The sequence below is a fragment of the Ambystoma mexicanum genome, chromosome 2p (assembly GCF_040938575.1).
Source record: "Ambystoma mexicanum isolate Mex_15411 chromosome 2p, UKY_AmexF1_1, whole genome shotgun sequence".
Lineage (NCBI taxonomy): Eukaryota > Metazoa > Chordata > Amphibia > Caudata > Ambystomatidae > Ambystoma > Ambystoma mexicanum.
In genome coordinates this window covers 498,159,122-498,178,241 of record NC_090923.1, presented here as the reverse complement: position 1 = coordinate 498,178,241, position 19,120 = coordinate 498,159,122, and the positions used below count along the sequence as shown (strand labels likewise).

The 19,120-nt window shown below is 49.0% G+C and overlaps 1 long non-coding RNA gene across 1 annotated transcript in view; it reads left to right on the top strand.

Moving 5' to 3' along the window:
- Positions 1-14,577: 14,577 nt before the first annotated feature.
- Positions 14,578-19,120, top strand: part of LOC138565893 (uncharacterized) — a 201,516-nt gene continuing 196,973 nt past the window's right edge. The window contains exons 1-2 of the long non-coding RNA XR_011301685.1: positions 14,578-14,686; positions 14,793-14,923. This is a non-coding gene — a long non-coding RNA (uncharacterized lncRNA). The remainder of the gene's footprint in view (positions 14,687-14,792; positions 14,924-19,120) is intronic.

Below are 19,120 nucleotides of genomic sequence, written 5' to 3'. Positions count from 1 at the left end.
GGCACCTGCCAGCAGGCCCCCACTCATGTCCCACTCATGTACCCCTGCACCCCCACCCCCCAGCAGTGAGGGGCATCTGCCAGCAGGCCCCCACTCATGTCCCACTCATGTCCCCCTGCACCCCCACCCCGCAGCAGTGAGGGGCACCTGCCAGTAGGCCCCCACTCATGTCCCCCTGCACCCCACCCCCCAGCAGTGCAGGGCACCTGCCAGCAGGCCCCCACTCATGTTCCCCTGCACCCCCACCCCCCAGCAGTGACAGGCACCTGCCAGCAGGCCCCCACTCATGTCCCACTCATGTCCCCCTGCACCCCCACCCCCAGTAGTGACAGGCACCTGCCAGCTGGCCCCCACTCATGTCCCCCTGCACCCCCACCCCCCAGCAGTGACAGGCACCTGTCAGCAGGCCCCCACTCATGTCCCCCTGTACCCCCGCCTCCCAGCAGTGAGGGGCACCTGCCAGCAGGCCCCCACTCATGTCCCACTCATGTCCCCCTGCACCCCCACCCCCCAGCAGTGACAGGCACCTGTCAGCAGGCCCCCACTCATGTCCCCCTGTACCCCCACCTCTCAGCAGTGAGGGGCACCTGCCAGCAGGCCCCCACTCATGTCCTCCCCTACACAAAATAAAGAAGCACAATCATTGGCCACTTCTACACCAAAAAACCACATCACGCCACCCCATTCTTGAGACGCAATGATTTCCCAATCCACCCCACACTGACGTGCCTATCTCAAGACACAAACCAAAAGTCAACTATGTACATCAACACATGTCTGTCACACAGATACACTGGTTGGCATTGATTGTGTAAACACACATGTTCACATGCATCAACCCAATGAGCGAATCCCACACATGGAAATGAAATATAAATATGTATTATGTACAAAAATAAATAAATGAAATGAAATCATACAAAAATAGCAAACATGAAATGAAAAGCATGTGCAAAAGATGAGTGAATGAAAATTATAACCAATCCAAAAAAATTTGAAAGAAAAACAGTCCAAACTCTCCCTCCACCAAAGCAAATCCAAAGGAAAGGTAACAAAAAAAAATCTATTTCTTCATGTTCATAATGAAAAAAAAAATATTCCATAGTCCAACTATTTACAATACATTGTTCCAAAAAAAAAAAAAAAATCCATTACTCCATGTCCATGATGAAAAAAAATATTCTAATTAATCCATGATCAAACTATTCACAATCAATTGTCCAAAAGAAAAATCCATGAATCCATGTGCAAAATCCAAAAAATAAATCAAATCAATCCATTGTCCAACTATGTAAAGGGTCCATGAGCCCAACCAAACAAATGAAACCTACCTAAGAAACTACACAAAAATAAAACTATATACAAATGTGTGTGGCATTGTCCATTGACCACAAATAAAAGGAAAAGGAAACCTAACTCTAAAAACTATTTACAAAGGCAGCGGGCTAGTCCGATGGCTCACTTCCCGATTTCCCGGGCCAGGGCATCATCGAACTCCTGCTCGATGTCCCGGAGGCGGTCCTCTTCCATGACCCCGAGGGTTCGCAGGGACGATGACATGTGGACCTCCAGGTACCTGTGAATTGCCTCGAGGCACTCGGCCCGCCTCAGAGCCCTACGCATGGAGTTCTCTGCCCTGACCATTGTGAGTCGTGCCTCTTCTGCCCAATGCCGCTCCGCATCTATAGCATGGCCTAACCACTGCCACACGGAAGACACTTCCAGTCCCGGGTCCTCCTGCCCTCTGGCCGATGCCTGCCCCTCCGATGTTGAAGGCCCCGAGCCATCATGGCTCCCAACTTGTTGCTGCTGCTGCTGTGCCTCTGCTTTTGCCCTGGCTCTTGCTGCCTGCACATCCTCCTCCGGCTGGGGTGCAGTTGTTGAGGTGGCCACCCCTGCTGGACGTCCGACTCCCGACTGTGACAGGGATGTTTCCTCCACCAGCCTGGCCGCAGGGTCAGAGGCAGCTCCACAGGGTACCCAGGTGATACATGGATGGGAAGATGGCACGGAGGACGACTGGCACATAGGGGGTTCAGGTGAGGAGGGGGTCAGAACAAGGTCCAGCAAACGGAGGAATCCGGCCCTGGTGACTCGTTCCAGTAGGTCAATGCGGTCAACGAGGCATTCGAGATGACGTGCAGTGTCCTCACGAAAACACTGCAGGTCACCTCGCATGCCCTGTTGACGCAACGCCATCCCACTCAGGACAGGCTCAACCTGGTCCCAGATAGCCACGTCCGCAGGGAGAGGAAGGCCAGTTGTTGTAAGTGGATCTCCTCCCTGAAAACGGGTCTGGACGTAGGCATCCCTGCTGGTGCAGGATGATGCAGTCACAGGATCGGGGACAGGATTACACACAGGCACCTCAGCGGTGGCCTGTGCTGCCTCCTGTCCCTGCCCCTGCACTGCACCACTAGCACCAGTGGAATCCCCACCTCCAGACCCCGTGCCTGTCCCTTGCACGGCCTCCTCCTCCACCAAACCCCCCACCAACCTGCTCTAATGTGGCGGGAGAAAAGCTCTGAGGTGGGGGCCTGGCCGGAGCTCGAGGAGGCCCTGCCAGTGCTGGCCCATGCCTGCCCTTGGGCACCTGCCGGCCGTGTGTTTTTCTGCATCGCGCTAGTCAGACGGTGAGTCGCACACGCTATTTTTCCCACTGCAGGTGCCCCTGTGTATCTCACCCGTTTTCAAGGTCATAGTAGCCTGCGCGTCCCACGCGTATGCGTTTTTTCGTTTTACTGGGTGCCACCACGTACTGCGGGAGGTTGATTCCACGCACGTAGGCTGCAGTGTTACGTGCACAGTTTTACTGCAGTTTTGGGGTGCCTGAGCGTAGCGTGACCTGTCACTACATCACCGGGGTCACATACAGTCTTGCAGGTGCAGGGGGGCTGTTAACATCTTGCATCCCACCCCCTTCACCCCAATTGCCCAGGTCAATTGTTGTGTACACCTCCCATTGGCACTACTCCATCTGTGCCGGCACTACTACATCTGTGCCATGGTTGGGAGGCCACCAAAGGTGAGGGGCGCCTCAGCTGGGCATACTCCTCATGGCGGGCATGGTCGGGGACATGACCGGGTTGACCAGGGAGTAGGGGGACTCCAGGGTGTCCAGGGTAGCCGCAGAGGGGGAACAGGCAGGGGTGCGCCACTTGAGCACGATGTTGTGCCATGTGTCGGTGCAGTCATGACAGCACCCCCTGTGGTTCCGGGAGATGCAACTTCTGCATCTGGCACTGGCGCCCGTGTGACCCGACAGTCCGTTTCATCGACTGCCACGGGCCCAAGGGTAGTGGTAGCTGCAGGTGCAGCTGTGGACACCACCACCCAGGCTCAGGGTCTGCCTGCGCAGGCTGTGTTGGCACTTGAAGAGCCCTTGGAAGATTTCCAACAGGCCAGGAGGGAAACCGTAGGGGCACGCAGGGCTGCCCTGACCAACACACATGTCCCTGGGGCAGTTATGTCATCTGCTGCCCGGAACAGCCAGGTGTTGGCAAGTGCAGGGGCAGATGCACCCAACAACACCCCGGTTGTGAGTCTGCCAACCAGGACAGTTGTGGTCAATGACCCTGCCACAGCGGATGTTGCTGCGTAGGGTCCATTAGAGGGCACCCAGCTGCCACTGACACAAGTCAGGCCTTTGGTCGTCCCTCCACCTGCCACTCCCTTGGCTCAATCCACCGAACCCACTGGCCATACTGATCAGGGTGGCATTAGCTAGCCAGGGTCTGCGCCACAATCCAAGAGGAGGAAGGTTGCACCTGCAGCACAGGCTGGGACCCCACACACAGCCACGACCTCCTGCATGTCGATGAAGGAGCCTTTCTGCAATCAGGAACTGGACTTCCTCGTGGGCTATGTGCGGAAACACTGCTGTGACATGCTAGTGGGTCCTAATTGTCAGACTACGGCTGCCCACCATGATACCCACTGGAAGCATGTTGCGGAACATGTGAGTGCATTCGCCCATGAGGTGCGCACGGCGCAAGAGTGCAAAAAGCGTTGGAATGACCTCAAACGCAGCGCTAAGGCTAAGCGTGCCTCAAATTACAACTTGACTCTGGTAACTGGCGGTGGGCCTGCACCGGAGGAGGAAGATCTCACTCCACATGAGTCACTCACTGCGGAGTTCATACCATCTGAATTGGTCGAAGGAGTGGGAGAGATGCCGGACTTTGATACCCAGTCCAGTGAGTGTTGATGCGTGTTTGTCGAGGACGTGTGTGTTTTACTTGTGTGATGTGTTGTGCATGACTGCCATTACATGTCACGTGTACATGGATATGATGTCCAAGTAATGCAATGCTTCCCTGATGCATGTCTACTCTGCTGGATGGTGGACATGTGGAGCAGACGGGGACTGTCCACATCACCACTTTTGCACCCTAGTCACATACTGGTTACCAGTATACCCTTCCGGTCCATGTTCAGGCTCACTGGCACTTCTGCATGTAGCGTGGGTTGACCTTCCTCTCAGCCCAGGAACTATGCATAGCATGACTGACGTGCATGTGTCCTCTGCCTGCAAGGGGGTAGCCAATGTAGACATGCTCCCTTGCCCCTCAACCCCCTGCTCTGCACCCGAATTCCATTTTAGCACTGGTCTGCTACAATATTGCCCTTGGTTACTTCCCTGGTCATGCCTCCTGTGTACATTCTAACATCCAGCGGCCAATCTGCCAGACATATCCATTGAGGTGCATCCTTAGTACTTGATGCAGGGTGTCTCACTTGGACTGTGCAGAGGTCAGATGCCCCACAGGGACATGAGTGCCCATTCATGCTCCATGTGCATTTCCTGCATGCCCATATGTGTCCATGACTGGATGATCACTGTTACACAAGTCCATGATGACCCAAATTGCATGGCATTTCATCTGCCTTCCCATGTCAACTGTGGCTCAATACTGTGTTGCACACATGTTTAGGGTCTGACAATTTGTGTGGGTCACAGGCCTCAGCCTGTTTAATGGCCAATGACTCTGTCCAACTGGTGTAGTGTCTTCTTCACACGTGGGTGCACTCCAGAGGTTTCATTATGTGTCCTCCTTACTGTCCCATCATCATTTGCTGTGTTGTCACTTGGCTCACATGATGCTGTTGATGCTAGTCAACACTGTCTGTCAATACACAGGTCTATGGTCAGCCTTTTGATACCATGCTAGGCATCCCTGTTTTGCACTTGGGGGGAGGGGTGGTTTGCTTGTAGATATGCGACCCATTGAATGCACATTGCACGTGATGCCTGAAGTTGACCTTGCACTGCCTTCACATTTTCTGACACACACCATGAAGTCCTTGTACATGTAGATAGTGAGTAACATACATATTTGCTGCACTGCATAGACCCACTTCAGTGCAAACTGCCACCTTTCCACAGGTCTAATCACAGAAGCAATTTCAAGTTTACCCAGCATGCATGCCAGGTTCTATTTTGTGTGTCACTGTTAGGCAGAAACCTGTACAGTTCCCTCTGGGACCACTGCAAAAAGTTTAAGACTACAGGAGTTAGCAGTAAACCCAATTGGTAGCAGTCTGCACCACCCAGATTTACCCAGATTTACCTGATAGCTGTGGCTGAGCTGTCAGACTTCTCTCAAGACGAGTTAGGCAGTATTTAGAGTATACATGATAGGGCAATTTACACAGTAGAACAAGCAGACACGGATCAGAGCTTGGGTGTAAAGATATATAATTATTTATTTAAAAACACATCTATGAAAAACACACTGGCACTAATATGGCAAACAACTTCAATCACAGTTACTATACGTATATATCAATCCCATAACAATATTTCGAAAAGTCTAGGTTCAAAGACACCACTTATTTGCAGACAGAGGTGAGTGCTTAACCTAGATGTCACTCTAGTATTCGTTAGAGAGGGAGAGAAAAAGGCAGGGTATGAAACCAACTCAGTACCAACACTTTTACGAAGCAAATGTAAGGCAAGCAAGGCAGGGTCTACTGTAGATCACAAGCTTCAGAGGCCAGGCCCACTCGGAGAGAGGCAAGGCGGTATGTCCCAAAAATACCACAGTGGAAATGCACTTCAAGTCTTTGTAGCAAAATGTCACAGAAAGGTTGGACAAGTTTTAGAACAAAAGTTAAGAAGGTCTGGAGGCGACCCAGTGGAAAGGTAAGGATTTAAGACACCTCATGCTAACCGTTTCAAGGGAAGCCAGGCGGACACAGTACCTTGAAAGTGAAGAGACAGCTCCGGTGGGGGCAGTTGTTCCTGGTGGTGGATGCAAGTTGGGGCTTTGCCAGAAGAAGAGATGATCTCGTCGTAGAGGAAAGTTGAAGATCGTTGCACCACCAGGGAAGAGACCAGCCGCGGAGTGCTCAGTCACAAGGCACCACCTTTTGGTCGTGGTTCAGTGGTTAGTGGCTATCCGGTTGCCGGGGTGCTCAGCACGGGCAATTCGACCACTAGATGTCCTGGAAGCGAAGAAAAAGCAAGGGACTGGTTGTTCCCACCAGTCGAAGGGAAGAAGACTCTCCGGCAGGGAGATCTCCTCTGTCGTTGGAAAGTGGTGAGTCGGTTCAGCAGGGCTCCACCGGAGGTGTCGTCGTTGCAGGTCAGCTCAGCTTTACCCTCGTCGGATTCTTAGGTCCTGTGGCAACTTCTGAAGTTCCAGTCCCAAAAGCCCTGCTTTTATGCAGAAAACCCCCATTCATTCAGCCTAGCTGTCAATCAAACATGCTAAGTGGTGAGCGGGGCGGCTCACCACTTGGGCCAATCACACCAGAGTGCGACTTGAGTTGGCAAGGCAACTCAGTCCAGGGTGCCTAAACCCCCTCCCACACCCCCCGTGGTACCCAGACAGAATGGCACCACTCTGGAGGGCTTCTGTGCAGAAGCCCGCCAAAAGTGGAACAAAGGGCTCAACCTTTGGTTTGGAGTTACAGAGACGAACACATACGCCATTCAAAAACCGAGTTCTGGCAGAAAATACCAACCGGTAAATTAATTTTAATTAATAAATCGGCTGTAGGACCGAGGCTACATAGAAAAAGTATTAGCCTCGAACAATGGGAAAATCCCATAGGAATATATTCGCGGTCGAATATAAAAAGTAGTATCCACTGCCACCAGCCAAAACTCGACGAGGGGTGACGGGACAGTGCCCCCTCGAACAACAGACCCAGGGGTAATCGAATTACCCCTACCAGTACATCCACAATAGGATGGTTTGTGCTGGTTCTGTTAGTAAATTTAGGTCTAGTAAAGCCAATGGTGACTTTACATGCTCTGGGAGACAGTAGTCAGTCCCAGGGTAGGGAGTCTATGGTGGGGGTGACCTAGGACACCCCAGTGTTACGGCACGGAGGATGCTGTGTAACACACATAGCAAAACACATGAGACCCTATGGAGTAAAAGACCCCATAGCCCATAGAACACATCAACATTCAAAGAAATACCACTAATCATGTCCAAGAGTGGGAGAAAAAGAGTCTCACTCTTGGCAGGATGAAAAAAACAAACTCCAGAAATCCAGCAAAGCTGCTTGGAGACTCACTAGGTTAGGAAATTCAGCCTAAACAGAGAATGCTCCCTAACAGTCACATGTCTGCCTGATGTGTTTGGTGTCGGTGTGTGTGTGTGTAGTGTGCTTCTAACATGTGTAGTGACCTTTTTCCTCTCTATTTTTCAGGTGATGACGCAATGGAGCCGGAGGATGGTGTTGTCATGCCAGGCCAAGGGTTGTTATCACTACATCAACCCAGCACAAGTGGGGGTCGTGGGGTGATAGGCCACGAAAACCACCAAGTGCTACAGTCCATCTTGTCTCTGGCTGCCTATGAGTCCAGCCCTGATTAACACTCTGACGACCATGTCGAGTTGAATGAGCAGCAGGTCCATATGTCAGGGGTGAGTGATTCTGATATGGACACTCCTCTGTCCGCGACACCTGCACTGAGGGGTCAGACAGCCTTGGAACCTCCGCCCGTGGTGGATCGGGATGCAGGGTCACTCTCTACACCAGTCACTGATGTGCCTGGGACATCACGTTGACGGGGGCATGTAGTCGTGCAGCCGCGAGCGGTGCCAACACAACGAGGACACCGAGTCCTTGGGTCCCGCGGGGGTCAAGCCCAGTCCCGCAGGGGTCAAGCACAGCAACGCGGTCACCGCGTGCAACCGCTGTATACTGAGTGGGAGCAAGACATGACTGCCAATTCTGAAAGACAGGGGGCAGCAATGGAGAACATTGCTGAGAGCATGTAGTGTGTGGCCGATCTGTGCTCCCTCCTGCTAGGCAGGTGCTTCTCCAGCTGCAGGCGGCACGGTCCATGGCCCGCTCGCTCAGGCTGGGCATGGCAGCCTCAGACAGGGCACGCCAGGCTGAAATGTTGTCTCTGCGTGAAGCAATTGCTGCTCACGCAGAGGCACACATGGAGTCCCTGAGGTAGGAGTATGCTTCCCTCAGATCCACTCTGGGTGTCCTTCTGATGTCCCAGAGGGAGCGGGCAGAGGAGAGGTTTGCACAGCTTGAGCGTACCATCTCGGCTGAGCTACATGCTTGCCGGGAGGTGCAGCATTTGTCAAGCCAGGCCTTGCAGGAGGAACTCCGTGTTACACGTGCTACCTTGCAAGAGGAAGCACGTGTATCACGGGAGGTTTTGCATGCAGACTTACATGTCATCACCACACAGAACCAGGCTCACCCATCCGGCAGACCTGCTGCCGACGAGCGGCAAGCTGCGGCTAGGCGTGGTCATGCTCCTGTGCCACGTCCTCCTTTCCAGGAAGAGTCAGACTCGGACGACAATCTATCTCCCACATAGGTCGGGCTGTGCAGGCGTTGAGCCCATGGAGGTTTTTTTTTCCTCAGCATCATTGCATGTGGGTGTTGAGCAGTACCTTGTACCTCCCCCCTCCCTCCTCGGTGCCCCCCCCCCGGGTCGTATTTGGCCATTTTTGATTTTTCTTTTAGTTTAGTTAGTTAAGTTTCTGTTTTATAGTTAGTTTAAATAGGTAAAGTAGGTTTTTCATAGTTAATGTAATTAGTTAATATAGTTTAAAATGGCTAGTCTATTGTGCTTTCATGTGACGGAGTGGTGCTTTGTGGCTTTTGAAAGCATCCACTGTCTGTTCCAGCTGGGCCCTTCAAGCTTGTCTTGTGTATGTGTTTGCTGCTTGGAGTCCTTGACTCACATATACCACTCCTGCTTCCCTTATCCATGGGCTCGCAAGGATGGTTCGGTGTAACAGCCTATTACTCAAGGGCAATGGGCTGTCATATCTGTGGCATGTCTGCTGCTGTGGAACGTGTGTTAAAACCCCTAGTGGGGATGATTGGGGTGTAATTCTCCACTGTTCTTCTTTTGCTAGATGGGGTGTTTAATGATTCATGTGTACATTCATTGCTATGCATTGTGTAGTATGTTTCTTATCTTTAATGAACATGTGCTTGTTGCAAATTATGCCGTAGATAGTGTGTTCCACACTGTTGCTGTGAAAGACAGACTGATGGTGTGATTTCTGATGTACATCTCTGACATGGTCCAGTCATGTAATGCCTGAAGAGACACACACAGATGAATATTAAGCATTACTCATGTGTTTCATGCACTTTCTGCAGGGGGATAAGCCTCAAGATCACCTTTGTCAGCAGACATGGGCCATTGGACGTCTGGAGTCAGGACACGTTTGGTGCTGCCGACATGTGCATGTGTGCGCAAACAGAGGCACAGGGACCGCGATCATACATCCAAAAATCGATGACGTGTTTCAAGGGACTCCGGGCAAGGTGAGCAGCACAGGGGGGTCACAACACAGAAAACCTTCCACCTGGCCAGTTGAACAACGTATGCTTAGTAGCAGCACTGACGGTGAACTTGGACAAATATTGGTGCAGAAGTGCACAATACAGCTCAGATGTGTTAGTGGACTGATGGCTAGTTGATGTGAAAGTTGTCTGGGGCACCTGCAGGGGCAGTGTCACATACCCTCCGGTCCACCATGGTCCATTGAAGCACTTGTATTAGCCATGTAGCGTTCTGAGACGTGGAATGAAGCAGCTCACAGGGACAGACAGCAAGGGACAGACTCGGGTGCAGTGCATTTCATTTCCAAGTAGAAATTGATACATACACTGGCTACTTTATTTTGGTCATGGTGGTACAGGACTTGTTCTGAAGTCAGACCTTGCTATATGCGTCTGTCTGCTTACACAGGGAACATTGCATGTCGTGTGAATCGTGACACATTGGTGTTCCATTTGCCATGCACCCACCGGTGCCTGACTTACTGCATTGACTGTGTATGAACCATCAGAGGGGTAATGTTACATATGGGTATGAAGCATCCACACAATTTTGTCTGTTTGTAGTGTATTTTGTTACTTTGGGGCATATTTGGTGGTGTGTTTGTGTGTTTTGGGAATGCACAGATTGTTAACTGTGGCTCTCTTTGCAGCATTGAAATGTTCCTGTTACCGGACCTGAGAGTGCGCAGGCAGGAGGCCAGCACTCACCCCAGAGATAAGTTTCTCTTTGACTTGCATTTGAGTAATTTGGTGCTATGTGCATGCGAACAAGTTTGATCTAATTGTGTATGTGTTAATGTGTGTACTACATTTTGGTGCATTCCCTACTTTCCTGTGTCAATCCTACTCCCCTCTCCTGCCCCTCATTCCGGTTATCCAGTATGCCAATGCCTGTCCCGACTGCATATCCCTGACCCTCCTTCCCCACAAGGGTCTCAGAGGCCTGTGTGAGTTAGACCTTGGAGGCACCCAGACCACGGTGGGGGTGGTTGTTTCGTGCCACTCCTGCGCCTGTAGACGGGAGCTGTGACAGTAGACATCCGTTCGTGGTGCATCATTCTATGTTGTGTGCCACACATGGTTCAGATCCTGTTGTGACATTGTTTTACTGTGCTACCTTGGTTGTTAACATCATTGTGGTAGTACTTGGCCTTTGTGGCGTACTGCTACTTCAAGTCATCTACTGGAGGCTGTTCTGGTTTGTTTTACTTCCTGCAGGCTATTTGCTTGGCTTCTGTGTTGTCCTGCTTTGAGTTCTGTTGGATTTTGTGCTTTTGCAAATCTAGGTGGACTCTGAGGGTGCTGGCAACTTTTTACACACAAGGTGGGAGATGGTGACACAGGGGAAGGGTGATCCTGTGGCGAGGTGGAATTCAAGGATGTTGGATGAATAACCCAGATGCAGTTGTTCAGTGGGTAGTGGTGATTTGTGAGGGATGGGGGGGGTGTGTTGTTGATAGTTGCCTTGCCCTGCAGTGTGATGGGCACCCTGAAATTGTAATTGTGCTTTCCTATTTACATTATGTATTCTGCTGATCAATGCCTGTTCATGTGTTGTGTTTACCTTTCAGGTGTGAGGGGATAGTTGTGATTTTACATGCTGGGGTATACACATGGTGAATGTTCACATGTGATGTGTAGAGGACACTGATGGTCACTTGATTTCACATGCATATGTTGAGTGCATGTCCCTACTGACCCACACACTCGCACTATGATCCACTACATGTACAACCACCCTTACCTGTCCACGTGTACACTCTGTTTGCCTTCCGGTGCCCACTGTGTCCCTGCAGCACATGTTCTATGACCATTTGTGGATCCTGTACATGCCTTTTTTGGTTTTTTTATGTAGTTTGTCACTTAGATGTGATGGTCAGGGTGAGAATCACACACAATGGCTGTTCACTGTGCTGTGCACTGAGCAGTGTGTTGTAGGAGGTGGACACGGCACACAGTAGCTGCAGTGTTGATTTTCCAATGCACATTGTGCATGTGGACAGGCATTCATTGTTATGTTTAAAATACAACTTTTGGAATGCATTTGGGTATGACTTATTTTTGGTGGGAGGTTGTTGGTCAGTCATTTCATCTGATTCCATGTCAGGCATCATTGTCTGATGCCTATTTACATTTTGCACATGGCAATGTGTACCTTTTTGGTACTGTGTTGGTGTATAGCTATTGCTTGCCATGTCATGTTGTGGTTTTGGAGGGTTTAAGTGAGATACCAGTGATAGTCATGTCCTGTTTTGCAGGTCTGTGTGATTCACACCTTGCATGTGTGCCTTTTGGTCACACAGGATTGCTTGTGTTTAAGTAGGTAGGGATGCACACAATGTAGCACTTCCGTGGCAATATTCTCAGGGTGGTAAGGTTGTGACAGTTGACAGTCTCTGTGTCATCATTGATTGTCACCTGGTATGTGCCAAGCATGTGTGCACTCCGCAGGGTTGGGAGTTTAGGTGAAAAATGTGGCCACAAGCTGGGTCCGGGCTTCCTCGCCACGTGCCCTATCCCCTCCCATCGGCAGCGCCTGTGTCTGTGGTTGGGGATGTGGGGGCACCACCATGTCCACCGGTACGCCCTGCCGTGTTGCAACATTGTGCAGGACACATGCTGCCACAATGATCCTGCACACTACTGGGGGGGCATAGAGTAGCTGCCCGCCAGAGCGGTCAAGGGAGCGGAAGCGTGACTTGAGCACTCCGAATGTGCGCTCCACTATGGCCCTGGTTGCATTATGGGCTGCATTGTATCTTACCTGGGGTGGTGTGGTGGGGTTCCGGATTGGCATCACCATGTGGTTGCTCAGAGGGTAGGCACTGTCCCCTGGAGAGGTGATAATGGTTGTGATTATTGGGGTTTGAGTATTTGTGTGTGTGTGTGAAATGCATGCATGTGCACAGGCATTTGTACTCACCTAGGAGCCTACTCACCTAGGAGCCATGTGTCGCCATGCTGCCCAGCTTCCAGGGACCGGTTCAGGGTGGACATTCTGTATATGAAACTGTCATGGGTGGAGCCAGGGTAGTTTGCATAGACAGAGGTGATGATTCCCTTTGCATCGCATACCACCTGTACATTGATGGAATGCCAGTGCTTGCGGTTTCGGTAGATGTGCTCAGTGGCCCTAGGTGGACGTAGGGCCACATGGGTGCAATCTATGGCACCGAGCAAGGTTGTGACCACTGTCCATAACTGAAGGCCATGACTAGTACCCATTCATGTGCTAAAATATATTTGGCCATGCACACTGACCATGGCTGAAGCCCATGCTTAATGTCAGTTACTGTTGAAATGCAGTTAGTGATGTCATCATGGTGGTCATAGTTTCCACAACAGAAGGCATGTAGATAAGGTGGGGCTAGCTGAATTTTAGGGGTTTTGTTGTGTTAAGTTCTTACCTTAACGTCCCTGCAACTAATGATTGTTCCTTGAATTTCACATATAAATAGACAAATTCAATGAATAAACATCCCAAAACATTTTTCAATATAACCGCTGCTAGAGTTTATTGACTTTTTGGTATAACCGCTGTTACAAGATGATACATACACATATGTATGTAATAATTCTTAAAAAGTACTCCTTCAAATATATAATATTTTCTTTTCAGCATTAAACCCACTGCTACAACCTGCAGACAGTGCTAGGGTTGACCGCGCCTCCAAAATTCAAAACCCCATTGGGCTACATGGTAGCCACAGTTATACATATATGTTTAAAAAAAATATATTGACATCTCTATATACATGTCAATTGAATAAGAATAAAGAGGTGAGGCTATGGTTAATGCCTAAGCTAGAAAGGCTGCAAATATGTTCACTGGATGTAGAAAAGGAAAGATACAGAATATCTGAAAGTGCTTTAAAATTAGAACAAATACAATCATATAAACCTTCACCCTCACTAATATGAACACAAAAACGAAATGTCTGAATATAAAAACCAATAATTGATAAATCAAATTGTGTAGGTCCATGTTAGTCAAAGTTATAAAATACATAAAAAAATAGTTGCCACACAAGCTCATGAAAATAATTATTATGAACACCGTCTGATAGCAGTGGTTAATATGATTAACCCACACAATACTGCAAATAAACCTTCAAATATGTAAACATTTATTAACATTTACTTTCGCGTCAGCTACACTCCTGCTATGCGCACAGTGAGAGTTTTGGGATCAAAAGGATAAAACCGCAGAAAATGGTGGCTTTTATACTTTCCAAAATGAATACCAACTAATATTCTTCCTCTTCCTTCCTGGAGCCACAAGGACGTGACTCTCTGCTTCCCCTACCTGGATCTTCTCACATGGTCAGTGCTCCAGCCTTCCCCTGATGCCCGGAGGCTTTCCCTACTTACTACACTGGAATGCCGAGGTAGGGTGACAATTTACATGAAGAAATTGCCATGATTGGAAAAAAAGAAAAATAGTTTATTTTTAACATCAGTGCTCGCCAGAATGCGTGCTTCCTTTTCTGCAGCCACACTGCTGCCCTTCCATCACACTGGAGCGGCCTGCAGCTAGGCTAATTCGAGGCTGTATACTCGGGACCATTCTGCCTGATGGTCACTGCAGATTTACCAAGATGGCCGCCGTTTGCCGTGTAATTGTGAATTAACCCTGGAGTCCTCTTCTGACTCATGCCTGTACTGTGGTTGGGCTGGCAGTTGTACAATCTGGCCTATGGGAGACCGGCAGGATTTAGCCAGCCCCCTCACCGAAAGGATCCACCCAGGCATGTAACCCTTTCCCAGCCTTCTTCCACTTCCTTCCTGGAGCAACGAGGATGTGACTCCCTGCTTCCCCTACCTGGGTCTTCTCACATGGAGAGCACTCCAGCCTTCTCCTGATGCCGGAGGCTTTCCCCACTTACTACACTGGAATGCCGAGGTAAGCCAACAATTTACATGAAGAAATTGCCATTAATAGAAAAAAAGAAAAAAAGTTGTTTTTTTAACATCAGTGCTCACCAGAATGCGTGCTTCCTTTTCTGCAGCCACACTGCTGCCCTTCCTTCACCACGAGGCGGCCTGCACCTAGTCCAATTCGAGGCTGCATACTCAGGCCCATTGTGGTTTCATGGGAGATCTCTTACCTCCTTGCTCTCATGGAGGCTGCCATCCCAAGGTCAGTTCCCTTGACAGACTCCTTGTTCCTCTTGCCCTCCACTGCGACTCTCACTAAATTCGTAATTAGCTGTCCCCCCTTTGCTTTATGATAGTGCCTACATGCCTGAAAATCGTAATTAGTTGCCCCCCCTTTTGCTGTATGATCGTGCCTGCATGCCTGAAAATCATAATTAGCTGTTCACCCTTTGTTGTATGAAAGTGCCTGTATGCCTGAAAATCGCAATTAGCTGTCCCTCCTATATTGTATGAAAGTGCCTGCATGCCTGAAAATCGTAATTAGCTGTCCCTCCTATGTTGTATGAAAGTGCCTGCATGCCTGAAAATCGTAATTAGCTGTCCCCCCTTTGCTGTATGAAAGTACCTGCATGCCTGAAAATCATAATTAGCTGCCCCCCTTTGCTGTATGAAAGTGTTGGCTTGCCTGGATCAACCATAACTAGCTGTCCCCTGTCCGGTATGTATGGCGTACCGTGCGACACCCCTCCCCTTGTCCCCCTCCCAGGCCTCTCCCTCTTCCAGCTTCACTGTCTACCCTTTCCTCACACCCGCCTGCCCTCCCATTGGCTCTGCCCGTACTGGGACCTTAGCAACACTGCCATCACTCTGTACACTGCCCTTCCTCGGCATACTACAGTTGCAATGCCTCTTCTGCTTCAATGAACCCGCCTTGTCCGAAGTCTGAATCAAATCGATACATTATGAAGGTACCATCACTGCTATATTGCTAATGCTTTGAATTGACTTTGTGATTCATGTTGGTTCACCCATCTTGAATCTTGATGCTCTCTGGAATTTTTGAATCATTTCGTAATCGTAGTGGTCCTGAAACATGTTGTGCCAATTAACGACTTGGAATTATGGCATGCACATGCTGGTCGCTTGCATCATAATGTGTTCAGTTTTGACTTTGCATCGTGGTGGTGTTCATTCCATCTGTTTGTTTGCTCTGTAAAACTGATTTTCACTGGCTTTGCATATTTTCACCTTACTCAATGGGCCTCATTACGACCCTGGCGCTAATGGGTTAAAGGCACCGTAAAAGGCTGCAGCGCCGTTAACCCATTAGCGCCTGATTACGAGGTCCCTTTGCGGGACCCGACCTTAACGGCTGGTCTACACCAGCCATTAAAGTAGGGACCCTCAAAGGGACCTTGGTGCTAAGTACGGTACCGCAATTTGCGGTACCGTACTTAGCGCCTTCCCCATTCCCATTGAGCCCTATGGGGCAAACATGGGAATGGGGAAGGGCCATGGAGGAAGGGGGAAATATCGCCCCGCCAACCTTGTAATGGGGTGGTAATTCCCCCTTTCTCCATGGCGGAGTCGGTAAGTTACCGGCATTTTTGCGCCTGGGTCGTAATGAGGCCCAATGTCTCTCAGTCTTCTCTTCCTCTCCCTTGCCTGTACTTTCTCTCCTCTCCCCCCTGCCTTCACCATAATCTATGAACTTGCACTATCAGAAATGTTGTCAGGCATAGCATGATAGTCATTGTATTTTCCTCTCCTTCCTCCCTTTCCCTCAATTATTGTTAATACCCTTGCATCAGAAATGTCATCAGACCTAGTACATTAGTTAATTACCCATTCTTAATGTCTCAAGGCCTTGTATAATGTTACTGTATTTTCCCTTGTTCCCTCCCCTGCGTTGAAGCGCTTTGAAACACGTGTATAAGCGCTATACAAATAAACTATCATATCATCTCATACTGAAAGGAAACTATTCATCACCATGCCCCTCTATCAACCAAATTGCACCCTAGTCATGTATGGAGTACCACAAGGATTTTCCCTTTCTCATATTCTGTTCATTTTATAAATTGACTCACTCAGACAGACTCTTAGCACAGAAGACATCCACTTTAATCAATACACACGCACATATACTTCCACATCACCTCTCCTTCAGAACTCCACACCCCCAGAAATTGTCTCCCACCTTTACCGCCTGAATGGCAACCTCCTAATCCTTAACCCATCCATAAAGGAATGCCTCCTCATCTAGATATCCACACAAACTCCAACCTGATCCCTGGATCAAAGAATTTGTCACGGACATCCACATATCACTATCCACACATGTCAAGTCCCTAGGCTTCTCTATTGAACCCGCCCATCCTTCATACTCTGCATAACTACCATTACCAAAACATGCAACCCACAGCTACACCACCTGCACAAGAAAATATGTATGCTTTCCCTTGATGACATCTGTACCACCGCCCTGACAATAGTTCACTCTAAGTTGAGCAACTGAGAAACTTACTTCAGTGTATTCCGCACCCTGGCTCCATGTTATGCCTTACAGAAAGCAGCAGCAAGACTCATTCTACACCTAACCAAACACTCATAATTCACCCAGCTCTCTCCAAGCTCCACTGACTCCCAATTCCCTAGAAAATTGCTTTCAGAAGTCTCTGCATTGTATTTACATCATCATTCACCTCAAAATCACATCCCATATTCACCATAAACTGTATCCCAACACTGACACAAAAAAAGACAAGCCAGTCAAAATATTCCACCCATTCCCCTCTACAAGTTTACCTGCACACACCTGCCTTTACCCATATGGCATATAGATTCAGGAATACACACTCAACCCACAGCCACGATTTTCATTATAGCCTTCTGTGAAAGCCTCAATACATACCACCTTATTTCCCCATACTTAATCCAGTCAGACCACCCCCTGATATCCTTTGTCAGTTCTAATCATTCTATCCTGTTCTGAAAACATTATAACTTCTTTTTCGTTTTTGGGATACTATGGGTAGGTCCAGTACTGTACAAAAGTATAAAATAAAATAAATAATACCATATGATTGACTAGGGGAAGGAATCAGAAGAGGCACTGAGATTACGACAAATTCGAGGAAGAGGGAGCTGAATGAGAAGATGGACCGCAGATGAAGGAAGAGGTGCCAGGAAGACAGAAAAAGGCAGGCTACCTCCAAACTTGTGAAAGAAACTGGCACCCGCGAATGGGCAATTATTGTGTCATGCCGAGTTTGGCGGACCCGGTAAGTGCCCATTCGTGGGTGCCGGTAATAAGGGACTACTAATCCCCATTTCACCTCATAAGGCTCAATGGGAATGGGGAGCTCGGATGCACCGGCACCGTTCATAACGATGCCGGTGCATCCAAGAGTTGTGCTCACGGGTGCTGCACTGCACGCCAGGTCCGACCTGGCGGGCAGAGAGAGACCCGAAAACACAACTCGTAGTATAGCGGTACGGTAGTAACTGCACTGGTAGCACTAACGGCGCTGTTGTTGCCTTACCGCCATACAAATAATGAGGTCCATAGTCTATTATGAGTAAAAGGGACTAGGATTCTGATCCAGGATCCAGTAATGAAAGGGATCTACAGATAGGTTGTGTTTACTTGTGCCTGCAATGAGACATACTGGCAAAAGAAAGCATGGTGAGCAACAGGAAAGAAATACATTATGATGCATCCAATGTATGCCAATAACGTTGCTAGGTCACATGCCAATCATTTGTCTTGCTTCTTAACACCCCATGCCTTCCCTTCCCTTCTTGTAGCAGTGTGTTGGCCACAAGATGGAGGTACGACAAAATGATATGTGCCAAAACCCAAAAATGCAGTGCTGTGTATGTTGATTAGCAGTTTTATTTCTTAAAATATATGTGCATGATTCATTACACCTATCCCCAAAAAAAGGATACACAGTCATGCAAAGTGACATGAAAGAGCAGACACTGTTGTGTTAACCTTCTGAAGTCCACTATTAACCACTGGGGGATTATTCCAATGGAAGGTAGTCAATTGAATTTGTGGTGTATCATTCATTTTAAAACATATTTTTATCATAGGACACGCAACGACACTGAATAAACAAAACCCTGAATACTCGACCTTCGTCTTCAACAGCATCACAATCCCAGTCTTGCCTTCTGTCAAAACCCTTGGAGTCTATCTGAATGCATCACTCACACTAACCAGACCAGTCAATGCCATCGCCTCCTCAGCAGCATACTCCCCCAAACCCTTAAATGCCTCAAGACCCTTCTCTTCGCCAGACAGCTGCCTGACGATCGCTCGTGCCATGGTGGGCGCAAGGCTAGACTACTGAAATGCTTTATTTACCAGCACCTCAGCCCACAATCTACAAAAACTGCAAACCATCCAAAATAACACCATATAAACTGCCCTCAAACTCCCCAGATCTGA